Raw genomic sequence first — 14,856 nt, 5'->3', positions numbered from 1 at the left:
ACTGATGATGTAACCAATAGCAAATTCTAAATGGGAAGCATTCAATGAAGTAATCTTGGAAGTTACTAGGCTTTTTGTTCCAACTAAGAAATACTGCTCTAAGTTCAGGCCCAAATGGATGTCAGATGAACTAATGAGACTCGTGGCAGAGAAGAAAAATTAATGGTATGCACATAAATTGTCAGATGACACAGAAGCCTATGGTAGATACAAGCTAGTATGTAATCAAGTCACAAAGGAGGTTAGGCAAGCAAAGGCAGATTATGAAAAATCTTTGGCAAACGATGCAGAGAAAAATAGCAAAGACTTCTTTATTTATATAAACTCTAAAAGGAAGGGGATGAATCAGATTGGTCCACTTGATATTATTATTATTAGCTACACGGTGCAAGAAAGCCTGAGGCTTATGTTGCACCAGCCAAAAAAAAAAAAATTCCCTAGTACCCTGAGAGAGAGAGAGAGAGAGAGAGAGAGAGAGCGAGAGAGAGAGTCAAAAGTAGAAGGGAATCACCAAGAAAGCGAAGAACGATGATATCCAGCTCAGGACCCTGGTTGTGCCAAGCCCATACTCACTAAATGTGAGCCCCTAGGGTGGTCTGATTGTAGATGATCATTCTCAGATAGCTGCCAAACTAAATGAGTATTTTGCATCTACATTCACACATGAAGAGATATTCAGGAGGAGAGGGCCAGATGTTTATCAAACTCTAACAGGGAGTTAAATGATTTTGTAATAACTGAGAGCAAAGTGAAGAAATTGTTGAAGTTAAATATAAGAAAGGCACCTGGGGTGGATGGGATCTATCTAGTTATATCAGAGGCAGCAAAGGAAGTAACCAAACCCTTAGCCATAATTATGAGAGCATCCTTGGACTTGGGGGAAGTCTCCACAGACTGGAGATAAACAAATGTATCTCCAATTCACAAAGGGGGATCAAAGGGTGACAAGTAATTACAGACCTGTTAGTTTGACTTCTGTTCCAGGGAAAATAATGGAGTCACTGTTTAAAGAAGCATTGCAGGATCATTTAGACAAGAATACAGCAATAATTCAGACACAGCATGGGTTTGTCAAGGGGAAGTCTTGTCTGACCAATTTGATTAGATACTATGATGTGGTCACGAAGGAACTGAATCCGAAAAATAATTTTAATATGATATATTTGGATTTCAGGAAAGCTTTTGATACTGTTGCACATGGAAGACTACTGTACAAATTGGAGCAGAAGTTGCTACAATGGATAAAAGGTTGGTTGAGTGGGAGAAGACAGAATGGTGACCAGTGGGTACTGCTCTATGTAGAGTAATGTTATTAGTGGTGTCCCTCAGATGGCGTTGGGCCCATTGTTGTTTTGTATATTTATTAATGACATTGATGAAGGTATATCATGCTTAATGTCAAAGTTTGTAGATGATACGAAGGTTGGCAGGGTTGTTAATAACAGTAATGACAGTATGCTGCTTCAAATGGATCTGGAAAAGTTGAGTGGATGAGTTGAGAAGTGGCAACTGAAGTTTAACATTGATAATGCAGGGTACTGCATATGGGTAGCAGTAACCCCAGAGAAATGTACCAACTATGTGGTGTTACACTCAGGGTAGTGGAGAATGAAAGAGACCTTGGGGTAATTGTGCAGTCAGATATGAAGTTTTCTTTGCGGTGCAGACAGGCTACCAGAGTAGATCATGGGGTCTTGTCAATGATATACAGGAATTTTGCGAGCAAGGATAAGGAGGTAATTATCCCCTTGTATAAGGTAATGGTCAGGCCACACCTTGACTTACTAGTACAGGTCTGGAAGTCTCATTTTAGGAAGGATGTAGAGTTGCTAGAACGAGTACAGATAAGGACAACAAGACTGGTGAAGGGAACAAAGGGGTGCTCTTATGAAGAAAGGCTTAAGTTCTGCAAATTGCAGCTTCTGGAGTCTAGGCACCTACAAGGCGATCTGTTTAAGGACTTGGATGAATTGAGCAGGCTTAATGCTGATGAGATTCTTCTTCTTATTCAGATTACAAATCTTACGGGGGCATAGAATCAAATTGAGGAAAGACAGTTGTAGAATAGATGTGTGGAAGTTTGCCTTTAGCCAGCGGGTAGTTGACTGCTGGAACAAACTTCCATCCGTTGTTGTGGAAGTTGATAGCTTAAATAAATTCAATCCAGAACCAGACACACATTTGGAATGAATGGATCAGTGAAATGGGAAGGGTTTTTTTTTTTTTTTTTTTTTTTGGCTGATGCTGTATAAACTTGCTTTCTTGCATCATGTACCTCTACTAATGCTAATGCTAATAATACAAATTTTATATTATTGTGAATGTATGAAGTTGAATAAGTAACAAATTGCTAAATTAACATATATTTATAACAAAATAATTTTAATTATACAATTACTGTAATTTTCCATAATTTTATTTTTCAGAAACGATAATAGTACAGGCATCTATGTAAAGTGTACTAAACAAGTACAAAAAAAAATAATAATAAAAAAAAAATATGACAATATTGGTGAATGCCTACAAACACACATGTACTACTTGTCAAATTCATAGTCCACACATGCTGAATATTTCTTTGACGTCCTTTACCATACAAATACTATGTTTTACGTTTAATATCAATTTTAAAAATATATTACTGTAATCCCCTAATAGCAACTTATTTATAATTAAATTATAATTTAAAGTTCATTGTACAACACAATTTAAATTTATGAACTGCATCAACCATTCAAAAACCAAATCTTTCACACCGGCTGCTAAGCATTTATCGTCACAAAGTAATCGATATAAACTTCATCTACATAACATAATAATAGTTTCAAAATATATCCTGGTAATACCTTACTTCATATAAATGTATAAAAACACACTTTACAATGTAAACTACATTAGTATATTTTCAAATTCGCTTTCAAAACGATTTACAATGTAGCTAAGCCATACTTACACCTTACACTCTATTACTTGCCAGATCGATATCACATCAATAATAGAGATACAAATGCATATATATTATACGTTTTTCTTTTCGACTAAATATTATTATATTGCATTTGAAATAAAAAAAAATTGTATTTTTAAGGCATTAAAAACAATAATCGTTTTACACCAATACCAGCGAAATACCTCAAACCGCGTGCAAATCAACAAACCGTGTAACGTTTTACACACACAAGCGAAACACTGATGAGAAAGTGCTGTACTGCGTGACTGTTTCCATAGTAATTTTTTCAATTATAAAAAAAGTAGCTAATGAAGAGTGGTGGTGCGGAATTAACATACTTGCTATCTCAGTAACTTAAATAACAAAAGAGAACCAGAATTAAAAAAAAAAAAAAAAAAAGGCAAGTAATTTAAGGCACAGAGAAACTCTGTGATTTAAGGTAGGGGCTGAGAAATTCACAGATCAATTGACTGCCCTGATTTATTACTTGTTCTGAACAAATAAATCCTTGGTGAATTTTTCTACATTTGAAGTTCAAAAATTAGACTTTCAAGCCTCTGTGGATGAGTGGGTTTGTTATGAATTCCTTCGATATCGTAGGAGCTGTGTGGAAGAAAAGAAGAGGGAAACTTATCAGACATCGACTACTTCAAACATTGCTTTTTCCGGTAGGTATTTCGTAGTTTTCATAGACGGCATCGATATGACAACGTGGATAACCTTAGCCTTCCCCAACACAGACAGATTAAATATATATATATATCGTCTTGAACGCTTCATTATCAACCTCATTGACTCATGTGTATTATATCCAAGAATTGCTTGCATTCTCTGGTCGGTTTGTCTGTTTCGCTGGACGAAACATAACGTGATTCGAATCCTGTCCTTTTCCAGTTGGTATAGACCATATCCACTGATTATAACCATGTTCTACCCGCGAGTATCCTTCCCTATGGGATGGGTACTCGCGTGTAGAACATGAGAAGCAACTCAGATTGCAGTGCAGGATATTTTACATGTTTCTTCGTCCATTAAATAAACAAGAACTTTTCGTTCAGCGAGAACGTTGGTCCTGCACTAAACAGTCTGCCTCTAGCGTTGTCAAAGTTTCAATATTAAACTAGGGAGATGACTAAATTGAGTAATTTGCTGCTCTGGGACTTAAATCGTATTACAAGAGTTTCACTGTCATCAATTCTGGACATGTGGAATGTTTTTGAACATAAATTGATTAAGGTGTATTGAAATTTTGGTATCAGCATTAGCATTAGTAGAAGCATATAATGCAAGAAAGCAAGCTTATGCAGCATCAGCCAAAAAAAAAAAAAAAAAAAAACACTCCCATTTGTTTCACAGGTCTTTCGTTATAGTGTGCTTGCCAGACAACATTCAGTGTAAATCATACGGCTTCCTAGCAACCTCATTCACTAATATAGGTGTCCAGAAAACTCCTGGGTTTCTCATGATCGACCATTGGTTTATATTAGGATAAAATCTCGTGTTCTCAAGACCTATTCCGGGATGTAGAGAATAGATTTGCAACAACAAGATCGCGTTGTGATTTTCGCTTTGGACTCGTTCCAGATGGTTAGATTAGACTCCAGAGCGCCGCAGATGATGATTCTTTTATTCTAACTTGTGCTGTGGACAGTGTGTGGCAAGAGAATGGCTAAGAGGCAAGGATGAGTAAACAAAACATGATTTATTAACCATAGACAAATTACACAAATGGTTAAAATATGTTAATAATTACACCATTAATATGTTAGCATCAAATTATATACCCTTACTTCTGGCAAAACAATGGATTAATGTGACAATGTTACATATTTATAAACTTGTCTGTGCTCTTCATGTGGCCTGGGAGGACAGCTATTACTCGTACTCGTGTGAAACGACTGACATCTCGCTGTCCGAGCATTCAGTTACCATGTAAAACCAACAGGTGAGTTTGACAATGTCTCACTGTCTTGGGTAAAGTAATGAGTTATGTAGGTAATATATCTTAGGATCTAAGAGCAATAGATAGACATTTAACAAAGAGTATATCTAGGAGGAGACATGTATGAGGGTGTAGATAATACAAAGTGGAAGGGTTTTATTGTGGGATAGTTTCATTCGGAGTATAATCTGAAACAAGGGTGGACTTACCAGAAAACTCCTGGTTAACCGCGGGGATCAAGGAGTCAGCAGAGCAACCCATTGTATACAATCTTAGCCACGTTCTTGTCTTGGTCTTCACTTATCTTCTTACGACGACACGACTCTAACAAAATTAACTCCCGCTTCTCTCCCAACCACCGCGACCTGCGAATCTCTCTGCAACCAACAACCCCTTTTCTTTTTCCCTGTCTATATATATAGGTCCACACTTTTCCATTCCCCTCAACTTGTATCGTTTTGCAGGTCAGCTCTTCGGGAGGAGTAAAAAGCCAGGGACTGTCATCCAGGAGACTTGACACAGCCCAACATGAGATTTATGAGGGGTAAGGGAAACATAATATTTGTATAGGGTTGTTTCTCCAGACTGCCTGGCAGCGGTTACAAGACATAAAGCTCACTCACTCCTACGCAAGGCATCTTCAAACAACAAATATCCTGTTGTTACCTGGTTCAGATTACACTAAAAGGGTGTTTCTTTTTAGCGGTACTCTTCTTTCCCGACAAAAGTCGCATACTTTCTCACCGTTTTTGTAAATATAACATCCATGATGCTTGTCCGATTGGATCGAATAACGACCCCTCGCTGTAACCCAGCCGGACAAATTACGGTGCAATAATGTTTCAACCGCTGCTTTTCGAGCGTGGCGTCAAAAGGGCGTATGTTTGTGCGGATAAAAATAGCTTTCTGCAAGGAGTGGTTATTAGTCTTTAAATAAAGTAGGGGCAAAAATACAGGGTGACTTGGAGAGGAGACTGCTTCTTAAAGGCATGCCAAGAGGTAAAAATGAAAGTATTTTTACATATTTCACACCTCCGTTCGTTCGAAAGACCTGTCCAGCTGAGCCTTAAATTTATTTAGGATATTAATTTCCACAACGAAGGATGGAAGTCTGTACCACTAACAAACCACCCGCTGGCTAAAGGCAAATTTCCTCAAGTCTATCCTACATCAATCTTTCCTCAATCTGAATTTATGCTCTCTCAGGTGATTATTCTGAGCAAGAGTAAGAATCCCATCGGCATTGAGCATGCTCAAACCATTCAAGGTTTATACACCTCTATCAGATCACCTCACCGGTGATTAGTCTCCACAAACTGTAATTTGCAAAATTTAAGCCTTGCTTCGTAAGAGCAATCCTTTGTTCCATTCACTAATCTTGTTCCCCTTCTCTGTACTCGTTCCAGCAGCTCTACATCCTTCTTGAAATGAGGCCTCCAGACCTGTATACAGTACTCAAGGTGTGGCCTGACCATTGCCTTATACAAGGGAATAATCACGTCCTTATCCCTGCTAGAAATATTTCTGTATATCATTGACAATCCCGATGAGCTACTCTTGCAGCCCGTCTGCACTACTCAGAAAATTTTATATCTGCCTGCAAAATAACCCCCAGGTCCTTTTCATTCTCTACCACTGTCATTTTAGTACCACAGAGTTGATATGTTGCTCTATGGTTGCTGTTTCCCCTATGTAGTACTTTACATTTGTCAATGTTAAACTTCATTTGCAACCTCTCAGCCGATCTGCCCAACCTTTCCAGATCCTGTTGCAGCAGCATAGCGTCAGTAGTGTCCTTAACAACCCTGCCAACCTTTGTATCGTCTGCAAAATTGGATATTTAGCTTGATATACCATCAACAATATCATTTATACATACAGAAAACAATAATGGACCCAACACAACTGAACCCTGAAGGACTCCACTAGTAACATTAGTCCACGATGAGCAGTATCCATTGATTACCACTCTCTCTCTTCTGCCTCTCAACCATCCCTTTATCCATAGCAGCAATTTGCCTGCAATGCCACACTGTCCCAATTTGTGCAGCAGTCTTCCATGTGCAACAGTATCAAAAGCCTTTCTAAGATCCAAATATATGATATCAAAATTATTCTTTGCATCTAGCTCCTTTGTGACCACACCATAGTATCCAATCAAATTGGTCAGACATGACTTCCCCTTAACAAAACCATGCTGTGTCAGAACTATAAATATAATGTAAGAGCAATAATAATAATAATAATAATATTTTAAATTCGTTTAGTTAGCATTAGCATTAGTAGAGGCATTTGATGCAAGAAAGCAAGCTTATGCAGCATCAGCCAAAAAAAAAAAAAAAAAAAAGAAACCACTTCCACTTCACCCCTCTGTTCGTGCAAAATACCTGTCCAGCTGAGCCTTAAACTTATTTAGGCTATCAACCTCCACCACAAGGGATGGAAGTCTGTTCCACCAACCAACCACCCGCTGGCTAAAGGCAAATTTCCGCACGTCTATCCTACATCTGTCTTTCCTCAATTTGAATTTATGCCCTCTCAGGTGATTATTCTGAGCTAGAGGAAGAATCCCATCAGCATTGAGCATGCTTAAACCATTCAAGGCTTTATACACCTCTATCAGATCACCTCGCTGGTGCCTAGTCTCCAGACACTGTAATTTGCAAAACTTAAGCCTTTCTTCGTAAGAGCACCCCTTTGTTCCATTCACTAATCTTGTTGCCCTTCTCTGTACTCGTTCCAGCAGCTCTACATCCTTCTTGAAATGAGGCCTCCAGACCTGTATACAGTACTCTAGGTGTGGCCTGACCATTGCCTTATACAATGGAATAATCACCTCCTTATCCCTGCTGGAAAAATTCCTGTATATCATTGACAATACTCCTTGAGCTACTCTTGCAGCCCGTCTGCACTGCTCAGAGAACTTCATATCTGCCTGCACAACCACCCCCAAGTCCCTTTCATTCTCTACCACTGTCAGTGTTGTACCACAGAGTTGATACGTTGCTCCGGGGTTGCTGTTTCCCATGTGTAGTACTTTACATTTTTCAATGTTAAACTTCATTTGCCACCTCTCAGCCCATCTGCTCAACCTTTCCAGATCCTGTTGCAGCAGCATAGTGTCAGTAGTGTCCTTGACAACCCTGCCAACCTTTGTATCGTCTGCAAACTTGGACATTAATCCCGATATACCATCATCAATATCATTTATAAATACAGAAAACAATAATGGACCCAACACTGAGCCCTGAGGGACTCCACTAATAACATCAGTCCACGATGAGCAGTGTCCATTGATTACCACTCTCTGTCTTCTCCCCCTCAACCACCCCTTTATCCATAGCAGCAATTTGCCTCCAATGTCACACTGCTCCAATTTGTGTAGCAGTCTTCCATGTGCAACAGTATCAAAAGTCTTTCTAAGATCCAAGTATATAATATCAAAGTTATTCCCTGCATCCAGTTCTTTTGTGACTGCATCATAGTATCCAATCAAGTTGGTCAGGCAAGACTTCCCCTTAACAAAACCATGCTGTGTCTGAGCTATAACTGAAGTCTTGTCTAAATGATCCTGCAGTGCGTCTTTAACCAGTGCCTCCATTAATTTTCCTGGAACAGAAGTTAAGCTCACAGGTCTATAATTACTTGTGTCAGCCTTTGATCCTCCTTTGTGAATTGGGGTTACATTTGCACATCTCCAGTCTATGGGTACCTCCCCTGAGTCCAAAGAAGCTCTCATAATTATGGCTAGGGGTTTGCGTACTTCCTTTGCTGCCTCCTTTAATATAACTGGATAGATCCCATCCACCACGGGTGCCTTTCTTGTGTTTATCTTCAACAGTTTCTCCTCCACTTTACTCCCAGTTATTTCAAGATTCTGTAACTTACTGCTAGAGTTGAATACACCTATGGCATTCCCCTCGCTGAATAACTCCTCATGTGTGAATGTCGATGCAAAATATTCATTTAGTTTGTTAGCCACCTGAGCAGGATCATCAACACTTGACCCATCAATATCAAGTGGACCAATCTGATTCATCCCTTTCCTTCTAGAGTTTACATAAGTAAAGAACTCTTTGCTGTTTTTCTTTGCATCCCTTGCCAAGGATTTCTCGTAATCTGCCTTCGCCTGCCTAACCTCCTTTGTAACTTGGTTGCATATCAACTTGTATCTATCATAGACTTCTGTGTCATGTGTTAATTTGTAACTATCCCATGCATTTTTCTTCTCTGCCATATGCCTCATTAGTTCATCTGACATCCATTTTGGCCTAAACCTTGAACAATATTTCTTAGTTGGTATGTAAAGCCTAGTAGCTTCCAAGATAAGTTCTTTGAATGCTTCCCATTTTGAATTTGCTGTTGGTAACATCATCAGTTGGTCCCACTGTATAGAATTTAAATACTGTCTCAGTCCATCGTAGTCGCCTTTACGGAAGCAATAACCCTTCCCTTTACCCCTAATGGTAGTTACCTCTTTGAGTAAATCCCACTTCAGCACACTGTGATCACTGCCACCTAGTGGTTCATTTATCTGCAGATTCTTAATGCATGAAGAATCACTGCTGATAATCAAATCAAGAGTATTACTCCCTCTAGTTGTCTCCCGAACATGCTGATGTAGAAAACAATCATCCAATAAATCCACAAAAGCCCTGCTAGTGTGTGAGTATCCAGCCCCCAAATTCCAGTCAATATCTGGGAAATTAAAATCTCCCATTATAAGACACTCTGATTTACTGGCCCACTCTATTTCCCTGTACAGTTCCTTATTATATTCATCAGAGTCATTAGGCCTATAGCACACTCCTACTCTCAATTTTGATCTCCCAATGTTTATGTCACACCAAACTGACTCCACACTGCACTGTCCAGCGATATCGACTGGCTTCACTTCCTTGGTTTTTATGTGTTTCTTAACTAATAGCATAACCCCTCCCCCCTTCCTATCCTGTCTATCCTTTCTGTAGACGTTGTACTGCCCAAATTGCAGTTCCGCATCCCTTATATCTGTGTGACACCACGTCTCTGATATCCCAACAATATCTGCCTTCGATGTTTTGAGCAATACCTCAAATTCATCAAATTTATTTACTAAACTCCTAGCATTGGTGTACACGCAAGTATACCTGCACCTGTTTCTATTCTTAGCTACCCTAACACAACCCATGTGTTTACTTGTACCACAATGGCTCCCAGCAGTCTCTGAAATACCATGCATCTTGTTTTTCAGGCTTCTGCTCATTCTAATAGAAGCAGTGCAAGAATCTCTTTCACCTCTGCCAGTGGCTACTGTCAATCTATTGGTCTTTGTCTCCCCCCAAGCTAGCAGTTTTCCGACCCACCTAACACTGCCTCGATAGCATCAGCAAATATTCTTGCACCCTTTCTATTTAAGTGTATCCCATCCCTGTAGAAGCAATCTCTCCTGTTAACAAGTACAGTCCAGGCTGAAAAAAATTCTACCCCTTGAGCCTTGCACAATCTTTCCAGGGCCGAATTGATCGACAAGGCTCTCATCATATACTCCCTCCTATCGTGTCTGTGCAGAATTGCAGACACTTTCAAATTCAACCGTAATTCTCGGCTTTTGTTCAACAGTGACCTGTACTTGTTAAGTAATTCTGCCGGTCTCCTACTCTTAATATTATTAGTGCCAACGTGTACAACTATATCACCTTTTGTGCCCTTAAAAGATGATATTCGCTCTACAACGTCATCAACCTTTGCCCCTGGCAGACATAACCTGGTCCTGTTCCACCTATCTTTTTTACAAAGCATGTTCCCCGTTTCCCTGACAATAGAGTCACCAACAACTACTAGTTCCTTCGGGACCAGCGCATTCTGCCTTGGGGGTTGTCTCTGTGTCACGCGATGCCCAAGTGCAAGCTCTGGCGTTGATGTGGGCAGCTGAGAGCTTGATGGGCCCCTCAATTTAGTTTCTTCGAGGGCATCCACCCTGTCCTTCAAGCTCTCATATAGGCCCAAAAGAACGCCGAGTTGTTGCCTGATATCGATACACTCCTTGCATCGCGCACACACAAAGACATCCCCCTTGGCTGTATCATGTCCCGTACCCGATTGCTCTGCAAACATCAAGCAAACAGTGCATTTTATAAGGCTGTGAGTCAGAGGACAACTGCCCCCCTCAGTTCTGCTCTGAGCCACAGCACTTCCATTAGCTTGAGCCTTTTGCTTTGCTGCTCTGGTCTGAGTCATGATTCTATTAATTTATTAATTAATTATGTTATGTTATTAATTATATTACGTTTGTAATCTAAGTCGTTATATGTATTTATTTAAACGTACAATTTAACTGCTAACGAAGTTCAACTAACGCTATCTAGTACGGTATATAACCTACGGTATATCTAGTACGGTATCACAATGGCGGGAAAGTTAATAACGGTAGCGGTAGTTACGAACACGTGGAAACCCTTACCGATACTTTTACAAGGCCGAGTAAAGAATAAATACACCAAATTAATCAAAAAATCACAAAATAATGTTATACTACTAAATTTAAATCAAAAGTTTTAGAAAAACGTAATTGGAGTGTTCATATCAATTGTACTACTTTGCATGGCTTTACTTTATTTATAAAACTCAGCGTTTCATACCAAACAACTACACTTATAATAAATTTAAAAGAAGTAATTTCTTTTAAGAAATCTTGTATTTCAAGGAATGAGAGAGAGAGAGAGAGAGAGAGAGAGAGAGAGAGAGAGAGAGAGAGAGAGAGAAAATTAAAGCTACTGCGCGGATAGCACAGTAGTATCGTCATCGTCCTCCCCACACCGGTGGAAAAGGCCTGAGTTCAAATACCGTCGATTACGCGAGGAATTTTAATGGGTTTTTCACTCAGTTTCTGAGTTAGTCGGTCTCAGGCACAGACAGCAAGGTTTCCCCTCAGAAATTGGGAGTTCTCCATCCAGCAAATCGACCAGAGACAACGCAATTTACAGACATATTATACACTGATGAGCCAAAACATTATGACCACCTACCTAATATGATGTCGATCCTCACGTGCAGCCAAAATAGCTCGCACCCGGCGAGGCATGGACGCTACAAGATTTCTAAATGTGTCTTGTGGTATCTGATACCAACACGTAACCAGCAGATCCTTTAAGTCCTGTAAGGTTCATGGTTGAGACGCTGCAGATCGGAGTTGCCGTTCCAACACAAACCATAGATGCTCGATGGCATTGATGTCTGGGGAATTTGGAGGCCAGGGCAATATCTGGAAGTCTTCATGTTCCGCGAACTAGTCTCGAACAATTCGGGTGGTGTGGCATGGTACGTAATCCTTCTGAAAGACGGCACCACCAGAGGGGAAGACCGTTTCCATGAAAGAGTGTACCTGGACAGCAATGATGTTTAGGTAACATACTATAATATTTAGGCAACCTGGATAATTAAATTCATGTGCAGTGCTGTATGTTATGTCTGTTCTATGGTTGATTTGTCTGTTTGCTGGATAAAAAACCCCAGTTTCTGTGGAAAAACCTTGCTATCTACGCCTGAGACCGACTAACTCAGCCACTGAGTGAAAAAATCCCATTAAAGTTCCTTGCGTCATCGACGGGATTCGAACCCAGGCCTTTTCCACGGTGACTATACCACTGTGCCACCCTCGCAGACCGATGTTTAGGTAAAGTTTAAAGTGCATTTAGGGTCAGAGGGCACACCAGGGGTTTCCCCCATCTCCGCATAGTTTACCTTTTTTTTTTTTTTATGAAAACCCCAAACATGAAAGGTATCAAAACCTATAGTACTTAGTACCGTGCATGGGTTGAAGGAGAAGTATGGGGGGAGGGGGATGCCGCAAACTTTGCTCTAGAGACTAAACATGGGTTTCACCACTTCAAGCCTCCAGTAAGCAAAGTGGTGGTATTTCACCGGTTGATGAAAGTCATCTACCACCTATTGTGGTGTTATGCAGTTCCCTGTAAACGCCAGAGATTTAAAAGTGTGTGGATCTTGGAATATGTGGTGTCATGTACCGTTGTTCTTCTGGCCATTTAGCCGCCAGACTTTGCCCGCACTTAGCCCCATGGAGACAGACCAGGTACCTAATAGTTTGTATTTACACTGGCAGGTCCTGCCACCTAATTTCCTGAGATTTCAGTGGCTAAGACCTTTAAAAAAATAATAAAAATAATAATAAATAAATAAAAATAAATAAATCTATATATACATATAGTGATTATTTAATAATCGATTGCGTGGGGAGAGCACTTGAACTCTTCTTCTTCTTCTTCTTTGGTCCTTAGCTGGCAGCTGGGGGAGGCGGTTGGCCACGCAACCAGTATGCTGCTGTAGGTGCCGCAGGGTTTCGGACTTGCTCTGTGATGTTCTTCCATACCTTATGATCAATGGCGTCAGTCCTGGCCTGGTTAAGGTCGAGACGTCGGCTCCTCAAGTCATTTTCCACTTGCTTGGCCCACGTTTTCCTAGGCGCGGTCCGTTGGATGCTCCATTGGGTGGGTCGTTGTCTCCAAAGGAGTCTGGATGGTATTCTGTTCGTGCCCATTCTACATACGTGGCCAAACCATCTAAGCCTTCGCTTCTGGATTTGGTCGGCAATGGTTGGTTGCTGTTGGCATCTGGCGAGGATGGTATCATTAGTGATGCGGTCGCGAAGAGAGATGCCCAAGATCTGCCGCAGGCATCGCATTTGGAATACCTCAAGTTTGTTCAAATCTAACTTGAGACAAATCCATGTTTCCGATCCGTAAAGAAGAATGGGCAGAATCAAAGTCCGGAAGAGTCGGATTTTAGTCTTTGTGGAAATGTTGGTCCTCTTCCACAGACACCATTTGAGCGAGGCGAACGCAGTGGCCGCCTGTCCAATTCTGCTGTGGATTTCCATGGTGGATGCAACTTTCTTCTCCTGGACCAGCGACCCAAGGTATTTAAAGTCCTGCACTTGCTCGATCTGGACGCCTTCGAGATAGATGGTGGCTTGCGACCCATCTGTTGTCAGGGCCTTTGTCTTACCAGCATTGATCTTCAAACCGTATGGCCGGGCAATGCGGGCAATGTCGTAGAGGATGTCCGTGGCTTCAGCGTCGTTACTGGCAAGGATAGCACTATCATCAGCAAACATCAGGTCAGTCATATAGTGATCCTTGTCATATTGTATGCCCTGTCTGTTTCTGAATGCTTGCCTCATAATGGCGTCGACCACGATGTTGAAAAGCAACGGGGAGACTACATCCCCTTGGCGGACTCCAGTTTGGATGGTAAATTCCTCAGATAAATCGTTCTGGATGCGCACCTGGCTGGTTAAACCGTTGTATGCAGTTTGGAGGAGTGTGATGACTTTTCGAGGTACATGTTCAACCTCTAGTAGTTTCCATAAGGCAGGCCGGTGGACACAGTCGAAAGCAGACTTAAAGTCAATGAAAACAATGACGGTTCGCTATCCACACCGGATCCGCTCCTCCATTAGCTGACGAATGGCAAAGATTTGATCACAGCATCCTCGCCCGGGTCTAAATCCTGCCTGTTCTTCTCGACTAGTTTGCTCGCGATGTTTTTGCAGTCTTGACTGGATGATCTTCATAAAGACCTTTCCGATGATGGAAAGGAGGCTGATGCTACGATAGTTCTTGCAGTCCCGGTTAAACTCTGAGAAGCCAAAATGTGAGCGAAAAGTAATTTGGACAAAGTTAGATTTTGACGTGTGGGGCGTATGCTAGCTTGAATATAGAGAGGGGGGGGGAGACTGAAGGCTGGGGGCAGAAAGGCAGAAAGATGGGGTAAATAGTGAAGACGACCTCAATCAGATGTCAGTGGGGCATGCCCATGTCCCAGCGGAGAGAAAAAGAAGGGTGGCAAGAAGGGGACAGGAGGCCTGTCAACCTCCCCGCCACTAAGGAGGCTAAATTGGGCCAGGAAAGGGAACTGGCACAGATCGCCAATAAGGCTCGGTGACAATATACTTGTTATTTGATCA

General features: G+C 41.0%; 1 protein-coding gene across 1 annotated transcript in view; it reads right to left on the bottom strand.

Annotated features, from left to right (window-relative positions):
• LOC150079780 (putative bifunctional dTTP/UTP pyrophosphatase/methyltransferase protein) overlaps positions 1 to 3,164 on the bottom strand; it is a 56,859-nt gene extending 53,695 nt beyond the window's left edge. The window contains exon 1 of the mRNA XM_090382849.1: positions 2,954 to 3,164. The gene's annotated coding sequence lies outside the window, so the exon portion shown is untranslated. The remainder of the gene's footprint in view (positions 1 to 2,953) is intronic.
• Between the last annotated feature and the right edge of the window lie 11,692 nt (positions 3,165 to 14,856).

The sequence above is a fragment of the Mastigoproctus giganteus genome, chromosome 10 (assembly GCF_048544385.1).
Source record: "Mastigoproctus giganteus isolate SK-2022 chromosome 10, ASM4854438v1, whole genome shotgun sequence".
In the NCBI taxonomy this organism is placed as follows: Eukaryota; Metazoa; Arthropoda; class Arachnida; order Uropygi; family Thelyphonidae; genus Mastigoproctus; species Mastigoproctus giganteus.
Note: the sequence above shows the minus strand (reverse complement) of the source record. Positions and strands in the feature narration are given on the sequence as shown.